We start from the raw sequence: 23,193 nt of genomic DNA, 5'->3' as shown, positions 1-23,193 counted from the left end.
CTAGCATACATGAAGCCCTGGGTTTGATTCCTCAGTACAACATAAAAAGAAAAAGCTGGAAGTGGTGCTGTGGCTCAAGTGGTAGAGTGCTAGCCTTGAGCAAAAGAAGCTCAGGGACAGTGCCCAAGCCCTGAGTTCAAGCCCCAGGACTGGAAAAAAAGATTAGGAAAAAATAGTTTCTATAAGTGTTTATGCATTAAACATACTATAGAAATTTTCATAATCAGAAAAATCATACATTTTTCTTTTCTTTATAAACTTGCTAGTACTGGAAATTGTTTTTTTTTGTTCAATAAGTCATGCCTTATAATTTAATATATTTTTGTTCAGTATTAAGCAGCACCCATTTGACTGATAATTTTTCTTTTTCTTTTTTTCTCTTTCTTTCTTTTTCTCTTTCTTTCTTTTTCTCTTTCTTTCTTTTTCTCTTTCTTTCTTTCTTTCTTTCTTTCTTTCTTTCTTTCTTTCTTTCTTTCTTTCTTTCTTTCTTTCTTTCTTTCTTTCTTTCTTTCTTTCTTTCTTTCTTTCTTTCTTTCTTTGGTTGGCCGTGGGGCCTGAACTTGGCCTGGGTGCTAGCCCTCAGCCCTTCAGCTCATGGCTAGCTCTCTACCACTTGAGCCACAGTGCCAGTTCTGACTTTTTCTGCTTATGTGGTGCTGAGGAATTGAACTCAGGGCTTGTGAGGCAAGCACTCTACCACTGAGCCACCTTCTCAGCCCAAATGATTGATAATTTGTCTATCTTCCCTAGGTAAACTGAAAACAACAGCTCTGATAAAATTCCTGTCAAGAATTTTGCATTCTAGTACCAATAGGGCATTGGAATAATTGGTTGGAGTGATGTCTTGATGGACCAGTTAATTAACAGTAAATATTAGTGAATAATATATAGCAATAATACTATTATGTAAATAATAATAGTAAATATTAAATAAAATTATCCAGTGGTCATTGAATAATTTTCTAAATTCTTCTAAGTAGACTTGAAATGCCTACATGAGTAAATGGTATTTAAACTAAGAAGTTAAAGACAAGATTTAGCCAGTCACATGAAGTAAGGACATAAGAGATGTCTTTAAGAAAGAGCATCTATAATTAGTATATGCCTAGGATAATCCTAGAATAGGATCACAATAGCTCAATAGCTATGTACATATGACCATTTAAGATGATGCTAAGCAAAATGAATTCCAAGAAACAGAAACAAGAGGTTTCTTATTGTTGTTGTTGTTTTAAAGGTACTATGTGAAGTTATCTATTTTTCTTGCATTTTTTCTTTCTTTTTCCTCCTATGGTTTATCTGTATTTTATTTTGGTACCCTATGTAATTTGTATATACATTTATCTGAATTAGGGAAGGGAACAGGAATAACGAAATGGTGAGACAAAGGACAAAGGGTGAATCAATGCAACAGTGATACAAGACAACCTGTTGAAATTGAACTTTACAACTTGTGGGAGCATTGTGGGGAGGGAAAGTGGGAGAAATGTTTGACGAGAAGTGCACTCACTACCCTATGTATGTAAATGTAACCCCTTTGTACATCACCTTGACAATAAAATTAAATTTAAAAAAAGAAAAAAATATTGCTAGAGAATGAAAGAGCAACTAATGAAAAATGTTTTATTTGAGAATAAATTTTGAGTAACAAACATAAGAGAAAAATGTTACGGCTGTGAGGACATATTATGAGAGGAGATAGAAGTGATCAGAATCCAAATTTCATGGCTGGAATATTAAAGTCCAAGTAAGAATTAAAGACATGATAGGAAAAGTGCATTAATCTATGACATTCAAATCCAATCCTTCATTTCAAAGCCACTCCTGCTTCTAAAGCCAAGTAACTCTAGTCAATAATAAAGGGAAGATAGTTACTTGGGAAGGAATGTCAGTAAGTACTTTTACTTCCTTATAAAAGCAAGTTTTGGAGAATGATCTTTTAACTAGTTTCTTGTTCTTGAGCACTCTGGTAATGTTTATGATATGGTAGATATATTAAAATGATAATCTCACAAGGAATCCAACCTAATTAATTTATTCAGTAAATATTGTCCCTGAAAAAAAATCATGAAATAAGCATTACTTATAGTTAAGGAATTCAGTTTCAGACATGTTTAAGTTTGTGATTCTTATTGGACAATAACTAGTAAAGCAGTTGTAAATATAGATGAGGTCTGGGACACAAGTTTTTCTTAAAATATAAATTTTAGAATTGTTAACATGTATATGACATTGGAAGTCAAGGATCTGAGTTACTACAATGACTGAGGTTTTATAGATAATGTATGAAAAGGTAGAGAACTGAAGCATAGAATACTTCTCTATGGAAGAGTCATGGAATTAATCTAGCGTGTCTGAAGGGTCACAATAGCCAACATACTGAAGAAAAACAGCCAAGATAGAGACCTTGTATCTATCCAAATAACAGTTTACGAAAAGTGACCAGAAATCAAGGTAATATGATATTGGCAAAAGAACTGACAAATCAGGGAGCAGAGAGTCCCCGAATAGAACTAAGTAAGTATAGTCAAACTGTCTCTAGAAAAAAGGTAATACAATTGAGCTTTTGCTCTTTTAGTATTCTTGAGAAAGGGTGTTAAAACAACTGGACAGTAACATTAATAAAAATAAGTACATAATAAGAATCTAGAACCAGACCTTATATCCTGCATGAAAATTATCTACTTGAATAGAAAAAGCAAAAGTATAAAACCCATAGACGATAAATTGGACTTCATTCAAGTTAAACATTTAAAACTTACACTCTATAAAAACTGCTCTCAACAAAATGAGAAGATAGGCCAGGGACTTATCAAAAAATATTTGCTGTTAATTGGTGTGTATATAAGACAAAGAACTCTTACAGCTTTACAATGAACACAGTACCAATCTGGACAAAATATAGGTAAGAGATCTGAACAGAGTAACCAAAACTCCCCCACCAAAGACACATAGATGGCCAGAAATCAAAAGAAAAGATTATCTCACCACAATGAGGAGCAATCACATATCACTACATGCTTATTAAAATATTCTTTGTCTAAATGTCTGATAACATCAAAGGCAGGCAGAAATGTTCAGCCCCACAAACTCTTTTTATGAGAGTACAAAATGGTACAGCTATTTTGGAAACTAATTAGGAATCAAACTAGATCAAAAGGATAACCTCTTTCTCAGCAAACTATTCCACGATAGTTGTACATAGAAGCATGCTAACATTTTGTTGCTTGTATTTTCTCAATCAAATGGGAAGCAATATTTTCAGAGGCAGACATGTTAATTTAAAGGTATGAAGTAATTGCTTAGGTAGATGGAAAACCAGGGAAATAAATGTAGGATGATTTTGAAACCACCAAGGGCCATTTGATACTGGGGGAATCATGAATTTAAATGTGTGACTATTATGAATGGTCATGGACTTTATGATTAATATGAAAATCAAGATACCCAAATTGTAATGAAAAAGTAAGTCCAATGGCTTGAAGTCTCACTATAACTCAATTAACAGCAATGATAGGAAATTGTTTTCAGTGACTAGATGTCTGAAATTGTGTTTAGGAGTGAAGTATTATTTTTAACAATGTTAAAGTATAAGGATGGTATGAAGTATGAGCTGAAATAGATAAAGTAGGGAAGAAGATGAATTTATTGGAGGAAAAGAGGTAAAGCAATGAGAGGAGGCTGGAAAATATTCTGAATGGGTAATGACATTACCAATAATCACAAAAAATGACACTAAAAATGATAATGATTCTGGACCTATAATCTCAAAGAGTTACAGAAAGAGTATATGAAGAGTACAATGTGGAGGCACAATGAATTGCACCATCTAAGGAACAAGAAGAAGAAAGGAAAGAGAGAAAGAAAGAAAGAAAGAAAGAAAGAAAGAAAGAAAGAAAGAAAGAAAGGAAGGAAGGAAGGAAGGAAGGAAGGAAGGAAGGAAGGAAGGAAGGAAGGAAGGAAGGAAGAAAAAAAGATTGAAATAAGAGAAGAAGAAGAAGAAGGAGGAGGAGGAGGAGGAGGAGGAGGAGGAGGAGGAGGAGGAGGAGGAGGAGGAGGAGGAGGAGGAGAAATGGGTCCTGGCTGGATTTGAATCTAGATCTTTATCTCTCATCCTACTGCGTAACTAACTTAACCAAATTCTTTCTAATATAAACAGATGTTAATTTGTTATAGAAGAATTCTGATACATTTTTATAAAGAAAATTCTGGTTACTGAATATATAGAGATACTTGTGAAAGCAAAATGATAAAGCCAATCATTCACCAAAGGATATGTAATATGTATTTTACACTGTTTATTGACTATTTGTGATTGCCTGATATGAACTGAGTGGTTTATTCTCTTCCAAAAAAGACCCCCAAAACTTTCTTTTTCTTTTTCTTTCTTTCTTTTTTTTCTTCTTCTTTTTATGGCCTGGTCCTGAGGCTTGAACTCAGAGTCTGAGTTTTGTGCTTAAGGCTAGCACTTGAACACTTGAGCTACACTGGTACTTTTTTTTTTTTTTTAGTAAGACTTTCATGCCTGTGCTGGCTTCAAACAGTGATCCTCAGATCTTAGCCTCCTGAGCAGCTAAGATTACATGATTGAGCCACTGGTTCCCAGCTCACTCCAAACATTTTTAAATTTAATCTTTGTGTAAAATAAAGTGGAAATTATAAACTTAATTGTTAATACAGATTAATCTTTTAAAATTTATGGAATTTTGTCATTCTTAGAAAAGATTTGTCAGTCCATGCTTTTGTTTCAATTATTTTCTTAATACTTAATGATAAAGTTTTATGCTCTTGGAATTTTCTTTGGGAATTTAATCATGTCCTTTCCTCATGCTGTTCGATTTCTTCCATTAGCAAGGACAAAACCTGTGGCCTGCTACAAACCAACAGGATTCAGAACACAGGCCCTTCTGTTACTTCCTTGTTCCCCTCATCTTCTTTCCTCTTGGGTATCAAGGTGAACTAAGTTATTCATGGTACCTCAAGACATTCCTGTTGAGAAGGTTTGGAAACTTCTAGACCTATCCCTGGTTATGTATAGAGAGGTTCTGCCAAGGAAATTAATCTCTTATAAAGCTAATGCATTCAAGAGTCAATGGAACCTGCCACTAAATAAACACTCTTCTATTTTCTTCCTTTTTTATTGTGAAGGTGATGTACAGAGAGGTTACATAAGTAAGGTAACGAGTATATTTCTTGTCAAACTTGTTACCCCTTCTCTCAATTTTCTCCTACTTCCCCCCCCCCACGAACTCCTAAATTGTACAGATCATTTCTCACATATTGTAAATAGACTTACTCTTGAAGGTTCAGAGGAAGAATATCTCCTCGAATGGACAGGCAGCATAGAATACACAGGCATAGGAACTTGATGTAAAAATAAAATCACTCGTGAATAGAGACATATTGAAACAATATGAATCATGAGTTGTCACTGTTTGCATATAGATTTGTTTTAAAGAAATACAGACTTTCACTCTATGGTTGGCAAGCAGGCTTCCTTGAGTGGCCATAAATCTTTCCCAAATGCTAAAAACCTGCTCAAGTTTGGCAAGCCAGCTGAGTAAAAAAAGGTCATCTTCTTGCCTAACAGCAGATTCTATAGTTTTTTACCACACAATTCCCTTTATGGTCATAATTGTCCCTTGCAAAAATATAGTGTTACAGCAGACTCGTAAAACTGCTGCCTCTGGAATAAACAGGAAAGGGCACATTCCATTTCAAAACAAAGTATGTGTCAATAGAGTTTAGCTTCCATTTAAAAATGGAAAGTACTGATTCCACTAACCATGCAATAGCTTTGACAGACTGTGTGTTTGACCTTTCAGCACACAGATGAATCTGTTTGCCCCCATTTGGAATAGAATGTCTTTGAGATTGCAGATGCAAATCTGATTCTCACAATATATTTATAGTTCCTGTAGGAAGCAAGACATCTTCTTGGGGCTATTCAAGCCCTCAGAACAGCAAAGAGGTCTTTAATGATACATACATTATGACATAAACTGTCAGCATTTACAGTCCTTCAAAAAAAGTAGGCTGGATTTTGTTTTAATAAGGAAAAAGTACATGAAAAAGAATGGAAACATCCCTCATTCTGAAAGAGAATTTAAAATTGACCTCTATTCTGTAAAATTCACAGGAAGACAATGTGTGGAATAAATAAAGGGGAAAAGTAAAAAATATATATATCCCTGAATAAAATACTTTAAAAATCAAAGAAGGTTAGTTCATAAATTAACAAACAAAGCCCTCTTTGAATAGGAGATTAAAAAAAAACAGTGAATTTCATCTTCAATGATGTCCAATAAGAAACATTTGTGTGTGTGGTGTGCGTGTGTGTGTGTGTGTGTGTGTGTGTGTGTGTGTGTGTGTGTGTGTGTGTGTGTGTGCGCGCATTGGGATATGAACTCAAGACCTCAAGACATGGGCACTTGTCCCTTAGCTTTTCTGCTCATGGCTAGCAATCTGCCACTTTAACCAAAATTCAACTTCAGCTTTTTGCTGGTTAATTGGCAATGAGTCTTACATATTTTCCTATTCCAGATGTTTGGGAACCATGATCCTCAGATCTCATCCTCTTGAGGAGTTAGGATTCCAACCATGAGCCACTGGAATAAGGATTCAAATGCTTTTTCTCTTTTGCAATTGTTTGTAACATATTTATAAGATGATTTTTTTTGTTGCTTTGTATCTTTCCTCTACGGAATAAACCCTGCTTTCACTGTACTTGATGTTGGTATAATTTGTGGAGGGGAAGGGAAAAAACAAATTGTTTAAATAGGGATATATGTGGACCCATTGCAACAATGAAATGTACAAGTCATTATGTCAAAAAATGAACTTTACAACTTTGTTGGGGGGGATGGGAAGGGATGTGAAGGGGAAACAAAGGAGGAGGCAACAATGCTTGATAAGAAATGTACTCGTTATCTTGCAAATGTAATTGTAACCCCTCTGTACGATATTTTCACTATTAAAAAACACAGATTTTGAAACAGTTTAATTGGACCAAGGGACACCCTGAGACTTCTGCTCTGAGGAGATTAGGGCAGGCCATGCCATGAGACCCATGAAAAACTGTCTAGCTTTTAAGCAGTTTTACACTGAGTCTGATGGATCATAGTTTTGCAGATGATGAGAAGGTGAGCTCTAGAGATGAATGTCCTGCTTCTAAACCTATATCCTCAAAGCATTAAATGTGCAAACATATGATCTAACATTTGCTTCCTGGTTTATTTTACCTGTATGGAATTTTTGTTGGAGGGAACTTGGTTAATGTATGTGAAGTCCTTAGATTGGGGGCCGATACTGCATAAGAATAGCTACTAGTTGCAAATAGAGTAGTGATATGCTCAGTAGAAAGAATCTATATGAGTTTGTGTGGATTGCTTTAACAAAGCTCCAAACTGGATTACTTGAACAATGGAACTGTTTTCCCACTTTTGTGCAGGACACAAATCTGTAATCTAGGTTTTGATGGAATTGGTTTGTTTTGAAGGCTTTAAAGAAGACTCTGGTCTAGTTCTCTCTCCTTGAGTTCTGCAAGATAACCATACAACCTTTACCTTGCCTTTCTTTCTTCCTTCCTTCCTTCCTTCCTTCCTTCCTTCCTTCCTTCCTTCCTTCCTTCCTTCCTTCCTTCCTTCCTTCCTTCCTCTCTCTCTTTCTCTCTCTCTCTCTCTCTCTCTCTCTCTCTCTCCTCTCTCTCTCTCTCTCTCTCTCTCTCTCTCTCTCTCTCTCTCTCTCTCTCTGTCTCTCTGTCTCTCTGTCTCTCTGTCTCTCTGTCTCTCTGTCTCTTTTGGTTTTTCATGGGTATTGAACTATGGGCCTGTGCACTGTCCCTCAGCTCTTCAGCTCAAGGTTAGTACTCTCCCTCTTGAGCCACAGCACCACTTCTGGTTTTCTGGTGATTAATTGGAAGTAAGAGTCTCACGGACTTTCCTGCCCTGGCTGGCTCTGAACCTCGATCCTCAGATCTCAGCCTCCTGAGTAGCTAGGATTATAGGCATGAGCTACTGGGGCCCAGCTGCCTTCCTTCTTTTTAAAGACTGTGTACAGATTTCTTTTTAGAACAACAAATATATTGGATTAGTGCTCAGCATAATAGACTCATTTTAACTTAAATGCTTATGCAAGTATTTTATCTCCAAATGCAGACATTTTTTGAGGAACTGAGGGGAAGAAATTCATCATGAAGAATTTTGAGAGAAGATAGAATTCAGACCAAAATAGAATTCTACATTAAATGCCAATGAGTTGATTAATTTTGTTTTTCTTTTGTACCAGCCCTGGGCTTGAACTAGGAAAGCTCAAGGATATTGCTCTATCATTTGAGCCACAGTTCCACTTCTGGCTTTTCAATGGTTAAGCAGAGACAAGACTTCATGGAATTTCATGCTGATGCTGGCTTCAAATTGTGACCTTCAGATCTCACCCTTCTGAGTAGCTAGGATTGCAGGTATGATCCACTGGTGCCTGGCTTGAATTGACTAATTTTTATTATTCTAAGAACCTTGTTTTCCCATCTTAGCTCATTTGAAAAGAGTTTTTCTTGCAATCAAATAGTTGCTTATGAAAATACTGCATTGTAAGGTAAAGAACCTTAATGATTTTATTAATGAGTAATGCATAGGTGCTTGATGCATGATTTTATATTACTTTTCAGATCTTATTTAATAAAAAGAAACTGAAACTACAAATGGACTGATTTGTTTTTAATCAAACCAGTTTTCTGATTGTAGCATGTTGTTCTGTCACTTTTCATCAAGCTTCTTTATATTTGGGAATGTTTTGTTACTGATGATTAAAAATAATTCTTATAAAATACAGAATGTTATCAAACACTCCTGTACACCATTGAGCCTCTTAGCATGTCAATGTCTGTTTATCTTTGCAATTCCTGTGAAGCATGGTTCATAGCTTTTACAAAGTCATATCATTTCCCTGACAAGAACTTCAACTATAATTAGTGAACTCATCACAAAGGTGCTAGAAACCTAAAATCAAAGATGTTTGTTAATTTCTTTGATGTCAGCTTTGAAAACAGGAATTACATTTTACCTTGGAGATTTCCTACCTGCCAAAGTTGGGGACTAGGACATCCCTTTCATGCTTCCCGTAGGTATGAAACCCAGAGCTTCTTGTGGCTATGGCTAGAATCGATGATATACGTGACAGATGAAGATCACCACAGATATTTATCTTTTTATTCATGAAGGATTTCATCTGCTTCTTCTATGGGATATTCTTCAATGGTACACAGGAATTTGAAAGAAAAAAGCAGGTGCTGTTTACTTAGTTTTCATCCTGACAAAAATCATCCTTATTGGTTTCTTGGGGCTATTTTTTTAAGGGAATACACTTTAATCCTAATCTTGAAGAAAGATATTTTAAGCTACAAATAAGAACATTTGGGGACAAGATGCCCCTAACGAAGGTAACAATATATCCATTTTCCTTTTGAAGGCTCTAGTGCGTCATGTACCTTACCGCTTCTGGCTTCTGAGTATTCTTGATGTGTCCTGGTTTGTGGCCTTATCACTTCAACCTCTGTATCTAGTATGACCTAGCCTACTTTCCTGGGTCTGAGATCTCCCTCATGCTTCCTTTATAAGGATGAAAGTCCTTGCATTTTAGATGCATGGTAAAGTCAGAATGATATCATGTTAAGATCTTTAACATCATTTCCAAATTATTTCCAAAATTCAAGTTCCCAATCAGTTCACATCTATAGATGCTAGGGATTAGGGTTTACATATATTTGGGTGAGAAACAATTCAGCCAACATTCACACCATATACAGTGGTCAGGTAAGTCTTATTCCACAACCCATGGCCTCCTGTGGACAGGTGTTGTCAACCTGGATTATGAAAAAATATTCCATCCCTGTAACCCCAATGGAAGGGTTAAAAGGGGTTGTTAAATCTAGTTTATCAATCAAATCTTTCCTAGATTTTTTAGAGCTTTTTTCTATGGTGATTTCAATCTATGTTTTCTAACAATTAAAATGTGGTTGAGGGATTATGATTGCAGCACAATTGGGGCAGTATTCCAAGAGAAGCTTGGCTTTTGCACTAGGAAATCTAGAATGGAGGAAATCAGGGAGGTATGAAGGATGGAAGGGGTAACAGAAAGACTTAGAAAGATGAGAAGAAAGAAGGGGAAGTGAGGAAAGGGCATCAAATCCACAGACTCACAAGTAAGGCAATTCTTTTTGACAATGAGCAAGTATTTTAACTTTCTCCTTAAAGTGATACGTGAAGGGCTCTGTTGCTTGCAAATGAGATAGATTTATGGCAAATACAGATTTTTGGGAAACTACCTCATGAAAGGATACTTGATGAAGATAATTTTAAAAATAATGTATACATTATAAGCTCAAGCATACCCAACTTTATGATTTAGATGGCATTTGCATCAATTATAATTCTAATAAAATGTCACCAAAAAATTGGAAATGTTACACGGAATAAGACCACCTCTCAACCTCTTTCAATAACCTATAGTAATGAATAAGATTTTTATGATCTTGGTGAATTTTATGCCACATTTTCAATTCTGAAATGAATAGGCAAAATATGATCTAAAGAAATTAAATAAATATCCTGCCCATGTACAGAGGAAGACATTTATATTTGTATATGTTTAGTTGGAGGCTTGGGACAATTAATCTAAAGCTTTTGATGGTAATTCCAATGAATTATCATATTACTCCCTCCTAAGATTAACAAACTTCCTCTTCACAGTCATTGGGAAAGTTCCAATACTAAATTTCTCTGATTAGTATAAAATATCTACCTGCCTACTATCTCTATCTATCTATCTATCTATCTATCTATCTATCTATCTATCTATCTATCTATCTATCTATCTCTTTCACCCATTATGTGTGTATATGTGTATCACCTATCTATTCACCTCTTCTCTATAACCTGTATATTTTCATAACCATGACTCATTTTATAAATATATTTTATCAAATAGAATTTCAAGTTTCAAAATAGAGTGTCTAATATTTGAGAATTTAAGATACATGCTGCACATCTCTAAAATATTTTTAGAGATAATGCCTTGATCTAAGGTGTTCTATATATGGATATTAATTTATGAGTATTATTTATTGCTGGACAATTTTATCATGCTTTACTGAACACAAATTCTATGTTAGACACTATTTGCTATTTTCATATGAGTGGCTTCATTTGACTATCTTAATATTCATACACAAATTCCTTCCCTAGATAAGATATCTACAATGAATAGATACAAGATTAATCATGAATAGGTAAGTGTCCCGAATTATTTTCTTCCAGGTCAATCTTGATTTCAACTCAAAGAATTGCCTAACTTGACAATCTTATTTTACTGTGGATAGAGGCTATGTACATGTGAAAGAATAATTTGAAATAATATACACGGTAAATAAATTCTATGAACAATAATCTTTTATCTGTAATAATAATGCCTTCTATTTCTTTATAAACAGAACTCATCTGTTTTTTTTTAATTTAATTTTATTTTATTTGTGACCATACTGTACAGAGGAGTAACAATTACATGGGCAGGATAATGCGTACATTTCTTACCAAGCATTGCAGCCTCCTCCTTTGTTTACCCTTCACATTCCCTTCCCAGCCTCCCCCCTCCCCCCCTCCCAATCCTTCTCCTTCCCCCTCCCCCGCCCCCGCACCGACGTTGTAAAGCTTGTTTTGGACATGACAACTTGTACTTCTCATTGTTGCAACAGGTCCACCTGTATCCTTAAACAACTGGTTTTTCCCCATCTCCTCCACAAATTATACTGACATCAAATATAGTGAAAGCAGGGGTTATACTGTGGGGGAGGGACATACAAAGCAACAAAGAGATAATCTTATAAATGCATTAGAAACATATGCATGAAAGAAAAAAATCATTAAAATACACACCTAAGGGTTCATTTTCCTGACATCACATTATCTGACCTTTTCCGCCTGACTCATACATATACTAGATATTAAAAATAAGGGAAACCATGGGACCTATGTTTCTTTGGGCCTGGCTTACTTCACTTAATATAATTTTTTCCAAAACTTTCCATTTCCTAACAAATGGGGAAATGTCATTATTTCTGATGGAGGTATAGAATTCCATTGTGTATATATACCACATTTTCTTGATCCATTCATCTACTGAGGGGCATCTGGGTTGGTTCCATATCTTAGCTATGGTAAATAATGCTGCAATAAACATAGTCGTGCTGGTAGCTTTAGTGTGGTCTTGTTTGTAAACATTTGGGTAAATGCCCAAAAGTGGGATTGTTTGGTCATAGGGGAGTTCTATGTGAAGTCTTTTGAGGAACCTCCATACTGCTTTCCAAAGTGGTTGAACAAGTTTACATTCCCACCAACAATGAAGTAAGGTTCCCTTCTGTCCACATCTCCTCCAGCATCTGTTGTTGTTAGAGTTCTTGATTTTTGCCATTCTAACTGGAGTGAGGTGGTATCTCAATGTTGCTTTGATTTGCATTTCTTTTATGGCTAGGGATGTTGAGCATTTCTTCATGTGTCTATTGGCCATCCTTTTTTCTTCTTCAGAGAAGTTTCTCTTTAAGTCTTTCACCCACTTATTTATTGGGCAGTTGTTTCTTTGAGGATTTGTTGTTGGGGGGGTTTAATTTTTTGAGTTCCAAGTATATTTTAGATATGAGACCCTTGTCCGTTGTATGGCTAGTAAAGATCTTCTCCCAATCCGTGGGTTTTCTGTTGATCTTGCTAGCTATGTCATTTGCCCTGCAGAAGCTTTGCAACTTTATGCAATCCCATTTGTCCAACCTTTCTTTGATTTGTTGTGTTTCCGGGTCTCTATTCAGAAAATTTCGGCCTGAGCCAAGGAGACATAGGGTTTCTCCTATTTCATCCTGTAATGTTTTCAGAGTGTCTGCTTTGAGTTCAAGGTCTTTGATCCATTTGGAGTTGATTCTGGTGCAGGGTGATATATAAGGATCTAGCTTAAGTTTTCTACATGTAGTTAACCAATTTTGCCAGCACCATTTACTGAAGAGGCTGTCTTTCTTCCATTCTATTGTTTTAGCTTCCTTATCGAAGATTAGATGGCTATAGGTCTGTAGGTTCATTTCTGGGTTTTCAATTCTATTCCATTGGTCCTGAGGTCTGTTCTTATGCCAGTACCAAGCTGTTTTGATTACTATGGCTTTATAGTAGAGTTTGAAGTTTGGTATTGATATTCCTCCAGCAGTGTTCTTTTCGTTGAGGAGCATTTTTGCTATTCAGGGTCTTTTATTGTTCCATATGAATTTTTGGATTGCCTCTTCTATTTCCTTGAAGAATGAGGTTGGAATTTTGATAGGTATTGCGCTGAATTTGTAGATAGCCTTGGGAAGAACTGCCATTTTCACAATGTTAATCTTTCCAATCCAGGAGCATGGGAGGTTTTGCCATTTTTTAAGTTCTGTGTTGATTTCCTTTTTTAAGATTTTAAAGTTTTCATCATAGAGGTCCTTCACTTCTTTAGTTAATTCCTAGGTATTTTATTTTTGTGGGGCTATTACAAATGGAGTTGCTTTCCTAATTTCAGCCACACTTTTCTCATTGTTGGCATACAGAAAAGCCATTGATTTTTGGGGGTTAATTTTATAACCTGCTACTTTGCCAAAGTTTTGAATCAGCTTGAGTAATTTGGGAGTGGAGTCTATGGGATTCTTTAAATACAAGATCATGTCATCTGCAAAGAGGGAGAGTTTTATTTCTTCTTTCCCTATTTGGATCCCCTTTATGTCTGCATCTTGTCTTATTGCTGTTTCTAGGCATTCTAATACTAGATTGAAGAGAAGTGGAGAGAGTGGACATCCTTGTCTTGTTCCTGAGTTAAGAGGAAATGGCTTTAGTTTTTCACCATTGACTATAATGCTGGCTGTAGGTTTGTCAAATACAGCCTTTAGTGTATTGAGGAATGTTCCATGGATTCCTAATTTTTCCAAAACCTTCATCATAAAGGGGTGTTGGATCTTGTTGAATGTTTTTTTGCATCTATTGAGATAAGCATGTGGTTCTTATTCTTGCTCCTGTTGATGTGATGAATAATATTAATTGATTTGCATATATTGAACCAGCTTTGCATCCCTGAAATGAATCCTGTTTGATCATGGTGTATGATTTTTTGGATGAATTGTTGAAGTCGATTGACCAAGATTTTGTTGAGAAGTTTTGCATCAATCTTCATCAAAGAAATGGGTCTAAAGTTCTCTTTCTTTGATGAGTCCCTGCCTGGTTTTGGGATGAGGGTTATGATGGCTTCATAGAATGTGTTCGGTAGTGAGCTTTCTCTTTCAATTTCATTGAAGAGTTGGAGGAGTATTGGTGTGAGCTCTGCTTTGAAGGCCTTGTAAAATTCCGCTGTAAAACCATCTGGTCCTGGACTTTTCTTAGCTGGGAGGTCTCTTATTGCTGTTTCTATTTCAATGCTTGATATGGTCCTGTTGAGCTGGTTTAACTCATCTTGGTTTAGTTTTGGCATGTCAATATTTGCTAGGAAGAGGTCCATTTCTGTCAAGTTGTCAACCTTATTAGCATAAAGTTTTGAGAAGTATTCCCTTTTAATGTTCTGAATCTTGGTTGTTTCCGTGGTGATGTTTCCATTCTCATCTCTGAGTTTATTAATTTGGTGTCTTCTCTCCTTTTTCTGATAAGATTTGCTAAGGGTCTGTCAATTTTGTTAAGTTTTTCGAAGAACCAACTCTTTGTTTTGTTGATTCTTTCTATAGTTTTTTTGGATTCTAATTCATTTAATTCTGATTTAATTTTGATTATTTCTTTCCCTGTAATGGATTGGGGTTTATCTTGCTGCTCTTTTTCAAGGAGGTTTAGATGTGTCATTAAATTGCTAGTTTCAGATCTCTCCAATTTGTTGATGTAGGAGCTCAGAGCTATAAACTTGCCTCTGAGTACTGCCTTTGCTGTGTCCCAGAGGAGCTGGTAATTTGTGTGTTCATTTTTGTTGAATAGCATGAACTTTTGAATTTCCTTTCTAATCTCTTCCATGACCCACTCTTGATTCAGCAGTGTGTTGTTCAGCCTCCATGTGATACCGGTCTTTCTTTGGTAGCTTTTGGTGTTGAGTTCTAATTTTATTCCCTTGTGGTCAGAGAGAATGCAAGGTATAACTTCAATGTTTCTGAATTTAGACAAGTTTGCTTTGTGGCCTAAAATGTGGTCTATTTTAGAAAACGTTCCATGTGCTGCTGAGAAAAACGTGTATTCTGATGCTGCTGGGTGAAATGTTCGGTAGATGTCTGTTAAGTCTAGTTGATTTATGCAGTTGTTTAGATCTGCGGATTCTCTGTTGAGTTTTTGCCGAGTTGATCTATCTAGTGGGGAGAGTGGTGTGTTAAAATCCCCAACAATTAATGTCTTTGGATCTATATGGGATTTGAGGGAAAGTAGTGTTTCTTTGATAAATTTGGGTGCTCCATTGTTTGGCGAGTAGATATTTAGAATTGTAATATCCTCCTGAAGGAGAGATCCTTTAATTAGTATGTAGCGACCTTCTTTATCTCTTCTCACGATTTTTAATTTGAAGTCTATTTTATCTGATATTAGGATTGCAACTCCAGCCTGTTTATGGGGGCCATTTGCTTGGTAGATTTTGTTCCAGCCTTTAACTTTGAAAATGTGTTTGTTTTTACGGGCAAGATGTGACTCCTGCAAGCAGCAGATAGAAGGGTCTTGTTTTTTAATCCAACTAGACAGTCTATGTCGCTTAATTGGAGAGTTCAGTCCGTTAACATTAAGAGATAGGACTGAGAGGTATTTGGGAGTTCCTGCAATGTTATCCACCTTCTTGGGGACTGCAAAAACTGGGTTCTTCCTATGGTTCTTGGATTCTCACTTTGGGTGCAGTTTCTTGGCCTTTATTGTGGTCTTATTGGTTTTCTATGTGTAGGACATCTTTAAGAATCTTTTGTAGGGCTGATTTGGTGGAGATGTATTGTTTCACTCTTTCTTTGCTATGGAAGGTTTTTATTTGGCCTTCAGTTATGAAGGAGAGTTTATCTGGGTACAGTATTCTTGGTTGATAGTTGTTTGTTTTTAGGGCATGGCCTACGTCATTCCAGGCTCTTCTTGCTTTGATTGTCTCTGCTGAGAAATCTGAGGTGATTCTAATTGGTTTCCCTTTATAGGTGATTACCCTTTTCTCCTTGACAGCTTTAAGGATCTTTTCCTTGGTCTGAGTTGATCCTGTGTGGATTATAATGTTACGGTGGGATGTCCTATTCTGGTCTGGTCTATTTGGGGTTCTAAAAGCTTCTTGTATCTGAATAGGCCTATCTTTTTGTATGTTTGGGAAGTTCTCTGCTAGGATCCTGTTAAACAAATTTCCTAGACCATTAACTTCTGTTTCTAGGTGCTCCTCTACACCCATTATCATTAGATTAGGCCTTCTGATGGTGTCTTCCAGGTGTTGGATAGATCTATCATATTTCTTGGACTTGTCTTGGATGGTTGTATGTTCTTTCTCTATAATATCTAGGCTGTCTTCAATCCCTGAGATTCGATCTTCTGCATGGTCTAACCTGCTGTCAAGACTCTCTACTTTGTTTTTTATCTCTTTTCCTTCTAATAGGTGAGCTTTGATGGCTTCAAGTTCTTTGTTGAAGCTCCGTTTTAGGTCTTGTATGAATTTCTTTACTTCCTTAATTTGGTGTTCAATGTTTGTTCTCAAATCAGTTGATTGGTTATGGTTTCTTTGGACTCCCCTTCCTTCTGTTGCGTTCCATTCAGCATTCCCTTTGTGGTCTCCTTGACTTCCTTCAGCTCTTTGTTAATGGATTCCATGAAAACCTTTAGTGATCTTTGTGTATTCTCCAACTGGTCTCTCAATTCCTGAATTACTCTTTTATTAGCTTCCTCCAGTCTGTAGGATTCCTGCAGTTCTCTTTCTTCCCGTTCCTGGGATTCCTGCAGTTCTCTTTGAGTGTTCTCAGCCTGCTCACGCCATTCCTCCCTTTCTCTTTGAGTATTCTCAAGTTGTTCACTCAAATCCTGTATCAGTTTTTGAGTAGCTTCCTCACGCTTATGATATTCCTGTATAAACTTTTGGGATGCCTCCTCTCTCTCCCTATCACGCTCATACAGAGTCCTTTGTAAGTTGTCAAACTTCTCATTTATCATGTTTGCCACCAGTGTTTGTAGAGCTATTTGGGAACTCTCCTCTGGGTTGTTCATTATCTGATCTGACCCCTGATTATCAAGATTGGGAATTGAGATACCCGGATTTGCCATTTTTCTTGTGTTTTTCCTGCTTACTCTGCCCATTTGAGATGAAAATAGCACCAGTTTTGTGCTACAACACTATCTTAAGGCAATCATAAACCAACGTTTGCATTTATACAGTCAATAGTCTACAGATACAATGTCGTTCAACAGATACATCTATTCAACATCAAACAACTATATGTTAATGGGCTTTGAACCGCAGAGAAGAATTTGGAAAACCAGAAATTTTTAGGGTTAGGGAGAGATGTGGGTAAAAAATAGGAATAGATTGGTGTGGGGAGGCACAGGGAGAGTTAACTATGTCCTAATCTCAATGCAGGAAATAGGTTGGGTAGGATGCAAGTAGAGAGAGAGAAAAAAAGAAGAAAGGGAAAGGGAAATGAAAAGAGACCAGAAAAAAATAGAAACGTAAAAATTAATATTATTATGGAGATTAAAAGACCATCTATTTAGAGAGGAATGTGAGTATATTAATAGAAGTGTAGGGACATAGAGGAGAAGTGAAAAACTTAAGAAAATGCTTAAAATATTATATAGGTATAAAGAGGTAGTACTGCTATTAAGGAATTTAAGTCTCAGAGGTTTTGAATTGAGTAATAAATTTGTAGATTAAGTGTGTACACAATGGGGGATAGGGTCTACTAGTTAACTACGGGTTTATCTGAGGATGTGCAGGACAAGAGTTAAGTCACATACAGAAGATCAAAAGAGAGGAAAAGGTGAAAAGGATTAGAAAGGGAGAAAAAAAGATCAGAAGTTCAATAGAGCTAGACAAAAAAACAAAAAGATAGTTAAGAAAGAAAGAAAAAGAGAAAGAAGACAAGAAAAGAAAGGAAAACGCACATTCATGTATTCCTAAAATAAAAATTATAAGAGGAAAAAAAAGTTACTGGAAAACAATTATTTTTTCAAAAAAGGCAAAAATTAAAGATTAATAAAATTTTTAGAAAAGGAAAAAAAACTATATATATATATATATATATATATGGTACCAAAAAAAAGAAAAAAAAGAGAAAAAAAAAAAGAAAAGAAGAGGAAGAAAAAAAAAAGGTCATTGATTTTTTTTAAAATTTTTTTGGTAGGGGTGGGAAGTATCATGTATCTCCCTTTTGTCTGTAAACAGCCTCTTGTTGGAGTCTCTGGTCAGCTTGAGGTCCTGTGGCTTGATTGGTTTCTTAAGTCAGTTTGTTCAATCAGGTAGAAAAATGTCTGCTTTACCCAAGATTTTGAGATCCCCCTCCCAGATTAGTTTACTGGGAGGGTGATCTGCTTTGAGAATCACAAAAGAGGGGGATGCAGTGGTGAGGCTAGGTTCTGGGTAGAGTTGAGGCCTTTCAACAATCAGTAGCTTTTTCCTGGGGCTATTTTGTGAAAAAAACTCACAGAGCCCAGCCTGGAGCCGTTCTCTGGTTTTCAATTGATTGTTGAGGCTGCTAGAGGGAGGGGCAGCCTCTGGCTCTGGTTACCCAGTGAGGAAAGCCACTCCAATGGCTTGTGCCTGAGCTGGGTGACTTTTCCCTGGATGGAGCCGAGTCTTGCAGGTCACTTCGCCATTAAGTTCTTGTGACCTGCTAAATGACTCGTTTTATTCCAAGGTCTGGGTTGGAGCTGGCAGCTCCTCGGAGCTTTGTCGGTATCCAAGATGGAGATCATCAGTGCTGGGGGGGGAGGGGTGGCCTTCCCTTCTTTGCTCCCTGAGAAGGAATGAGGACGTCGGGCTTGTACTCACGTCGAGTCTTGGATCCTGGGTCATCTCTGGTCTGCACACTGCAGGATGAAGATATCTGCTCCTTGTTGGTTCTTGCTGGTGTTGAGTAGAATCCGCTCGCCCGCTGCGTCTGGCTCCTTTGTCCTGGACTCTCTGTGTGAGCGCTCAGTTATGGCCCCGGCTGTGTTCTCCGCCGCGACCCTATCGCTGCCGCCGCAGCAGCTGCTGGCAGGCGCTCCGATGTGTCTTTTTGCCTTGGCTTCCCCTCTCTTGTCTAACTCTCTGTCCTGTGATGGCACACTTGGTGTGATTCTCTGGCTTAGGACTGTTCACTGGAACTCTAAAACTGCTCTCTATGTGAGAGCTTGTTCAGATTCCAGCTTCTCCTCCGCCATCTTCCCTCTCCTTCCTTTTTTCTCTCATCTGTTCTTTAAAAGTATTCATTAGTTTATGCTTTTGTTTTGGGGACATTCCTTCATTTAATTTCAGTTTTGTTATTGGAAATATTGAACACTCCTTGAAGTTCAGATCTGTTTTTTATAGTGTAGATATTTAATGTCCCTCAAAGACCCACATGTTTGACAGTTGGCTACCAGGATGATACTTTTGGGAAATGCTAGAACATTTGTGATACCTGATGCAAAATGCTTAGGTTATTGGGGATATGCCCTTGAAGGAATTGTGGATGCTCAGCCTCTCATCTTGCTTTATACTGCCTGATTATGAAGTGATTGGCTCAGATCTACCATGCACTCATTCTTCAAAGTACTTGTGTTATGAGTATATTGGGCCAACCAACCCAAACCTGGAAAAGATATAACTATCAGATTAAGATATACCTTTGCTCATTATAAACTGAAAATCTCAGGCATTTTGTGACAGTGAGGGAAATCCAAGAAATAGTTTGTATGTAATTGATCTTTGTAACCTCTTTGTAACCTAGTATATTGCTTGTTCCAGTGCAAAGTTATGGGACAATTACTGAATGAATTATGACCAAATAAAAGCAAAAACAAGTTTTTTTGGGGAGAGGGGTCAGTCCGGGAGCTTGAAATCAGAGCCTGGGCACTGTCCCTGAGATTTTGCTTAAGGCTAGTGCTTTTCCTCTTTAAGAACCACATCTGATTAATTAGAGATAAGAACCTCATGGACTTTCTTGCTTAGGTTAGCATTGAACTGCTATCCTCAAATCTTAATCTACTGAGTAGCTAGGATTATAGGCGCAAGCCACCAGTGCCTGGCTCTATAAGCTAATTTTTTAAGAGAACTATTTTTTTTAATTTTTCATTTGTATTACATATACTATATACTATATACATATACTAGCTATGATAACATATCATTTAATTTTTGTTCTATTTTTTTCTTCTCAGTTTAATGGGTTATAAACATTTTAAAAGTTAGATTAATGCCTATTTTGGTTCCCTTTCAGATTTCTTCTCTTTTCAGATTTCTGTTGAGTGAAGGAGTCAGAGTATAGTTGTTTCAAGTGACTATGGATTGGTAGATCCCCAAATAATAGCATTTAATCTCAGTTATATGAATGGAAAGTGATTACCTAGAGAGCAAAGAAAATTAAGGGTATCAGACTGTAAGTCAGGGCACCTTGGTATGGTCTTTTGATTCTGGAGGTTGTTTTCAATATGCATGTTCCAAAATGGTTCTGCAAAAGTATATTTTACAGTGACTAAAAGAACACATATATGGAAAGGTTCATTGGTTTTTATTCTCTAATTCAGGCATGCATTATCATATTTCTCTGCCAACCTTGTGGACATGATTATGCGGATTAGATAATGGGAGTTATTTCAGAGCAGGGAGACAGCTCCAATATTTTTAACAGCTCTTTCTAATATTAGAATTAGAATAAGGAAAGGAAAGATATGTTTAAGTAAAAACAGTGATGCATATAGTCTTAGAAGAAAGGAGTTTATCAAGATGGAAAGATGTTGAGCAGTTCTTCATGTGTCTATTGGCCATTCTTATTTCCTCTTCAGAGAAGTTTCTCTGTAAGTGTATAGCCCACTTATTTATTGGGCAGTTGTTTCTTTGAGGATTTGTTGTTGGGGGATTTAATTTTTTGAGCTCTAAGTACATTTTAGATATGAGGCCCTTGTCCATTGTATGGCTAGGGAAGATCTCCCAATTCATGGGCTTTCTATTGTTCTTGCTAGCTATGTCCTTTGCCATGCAGAAACTCTGCAGTTTTATGCAATCCTATTAGTCCAACCTTTCTTTGATTTGTTGTGTTTCTAGGTCTTTATTAAGAAGATAGGGACCCAAGTGGTTTTTTCTTTCTTGCTATTGTTTTTAATATACTCATAATGTACTATGTGTTTCTTTTGTAGGTTCTTCCCCCACAGTATAACCCCTATTTTTACTGTATTTGGTTCTGGTGCCCTGCATCTTGTATATACATTTTTTTTTAATTTGGGGAGGGGAAGGGAAATACCAAAATGTTTAAATAAGAATACAGGTTGATCCATTGTAACAATGAGAATTACAAGACACTATGTTGAAAATGAACTTTACAACTTTGGGGTGGCTGGAGGGAAGAGTTGAGGAGGTTGGGAGGGAAAGGATGATAGGGAAAAACAAAGGAGGAGGTAACAAACTCGATAGGAAATGTAGTCATTACCTTACTCATGTAACTGTAACCCTTCTGTAGAGTATTTTTACAATAAGAAAACACATTTTAAAAAAAGATGGCAAGATGTGGTAGAAAGGGGTTGATGTTTCCAGATAGCAAAGAAATATAAAAAAAGTAAAAAAGTAATACCTTCTCTAGGGTACTGCTGGTTCATGCCTGTAATCCTAGCTACTCAGGAGGCTGAGATCTGAGGATCGCAGTTCAAAGCCAGCCCAGGCAGGAAGATCTATGAGACTCTTATCTCCAATAAACCACCAGAAAACTGGAAGTGGCACTGTAACTCAAGTGTAGAGCGCTAGCCTTGAGCTAAATGTTGAGGGACAGTGCCCAGGTCCAGAGTTTAAGCCCCACAATGACCACCACCACCAATAACAACAACAAATACTAATAATACTACTGCTACTACTACTACTACTAATACCTTCTATTCCTTTTATTCTGTGAATGTGTGGTTATTATCATGGTTAGCTTTGCTTCAACTTTGAGTAGAGGTAATGGAACCCTCTAGCCTGAGCAAGAATAAATATTCCAGGTTGTGAAGAAGAAGGACATGACAGGAGAAAGCTCATGAAGACACATTTCCTTCCAGTTCGACTGAGAGCAGGTGGAGCCTTGATTTTCTATCTACCATGTTTTATTAAGGTTTAGTTTATAAAAGATTATATATATGCTACCAAGTCAGGACTTCGATGGTTAAATAGAATTAAGAACATTAGTGTGTTTTGTGTGGAGTGTTTTTGTGCTTCACCACCTCTTAAAGTTACTCTAGTAGATAAATATTTTGAGCTTTCAAGATTTCTGAAGTTTGGATTGATATTTTTTCTCCTTATAATAGGCCAAGATGAGCTTTTTTTAAAAAAATTAAATTATCTTTCAGTAGTTGTACAAAAGAGTTGCCACTTAAGGAAGCAGCTTATGAACAAAATATATCTTACTCAAGATGAAATTTTAAGAAGACAGTTTGCAAATGTGTATTCTAAGGTGGTGCCTCGGGCTTATGCCTCTAACCTTAGTTACTCAGGAGGCTGAGACCCAGAGGATCAAGGTTCAATGTCAGCTTGGGTAGAAAAGACCACGAGACTCCATTTCATATTAAACAGCAAACAGCAAGACTGGAGGAATGGTTAAGTAGTAGAGTACCAACTGAGCAAGCAAGCTGGCAGGTGTGAGGCCCTAAACACATATGAGGACTGGCAAAAACAAACAAACAAACAAACAAAACCACAACCAAAGCCACACACATAGATTCACTTGGATTACATGAACAGATATTTACATGTATGTGTTTATGTCATGCATGCCATTTGTCATGTACCAATTACATGTATGCCAGCTACATGTACCCTTGACTCTGATTTCCTTTTTTTACCTCCATGGCTGCCACTTTCATCTCTTATTATTAGAAAAACTTTTCATTATTTTTAAAACACTCTAGTTACTACTTTGTAGAACATTATCTCTGATGAAATAAAATCTGATCTACTCATGTCATTTTATTATTATTATCATTATTATTTAGAGAAATAACAGAGTGTTACTGAGACTTTTTTGTGTGATTCAAT

Source organism: Dipodomys merriami, unplaced genomic scaffold (assembly GCF_024711535.1).
Source record: "Dipodomys merriami isolate MVZ:Mamm:240054 unplaced genomic scaffold, mDipMer1.0.p SCAF_7, whole genome shotgun sequence".
NCBI classification, from domain to species: domain Eukaryota; kingdom Metazoa; phylum Chordata; class Mammalia; order Rodentia; family Heteromyidae; genus Dipodomys; species Dipodomys merriami.
This window is presented reverse-complemented; position numbering follows the sequence as displayed.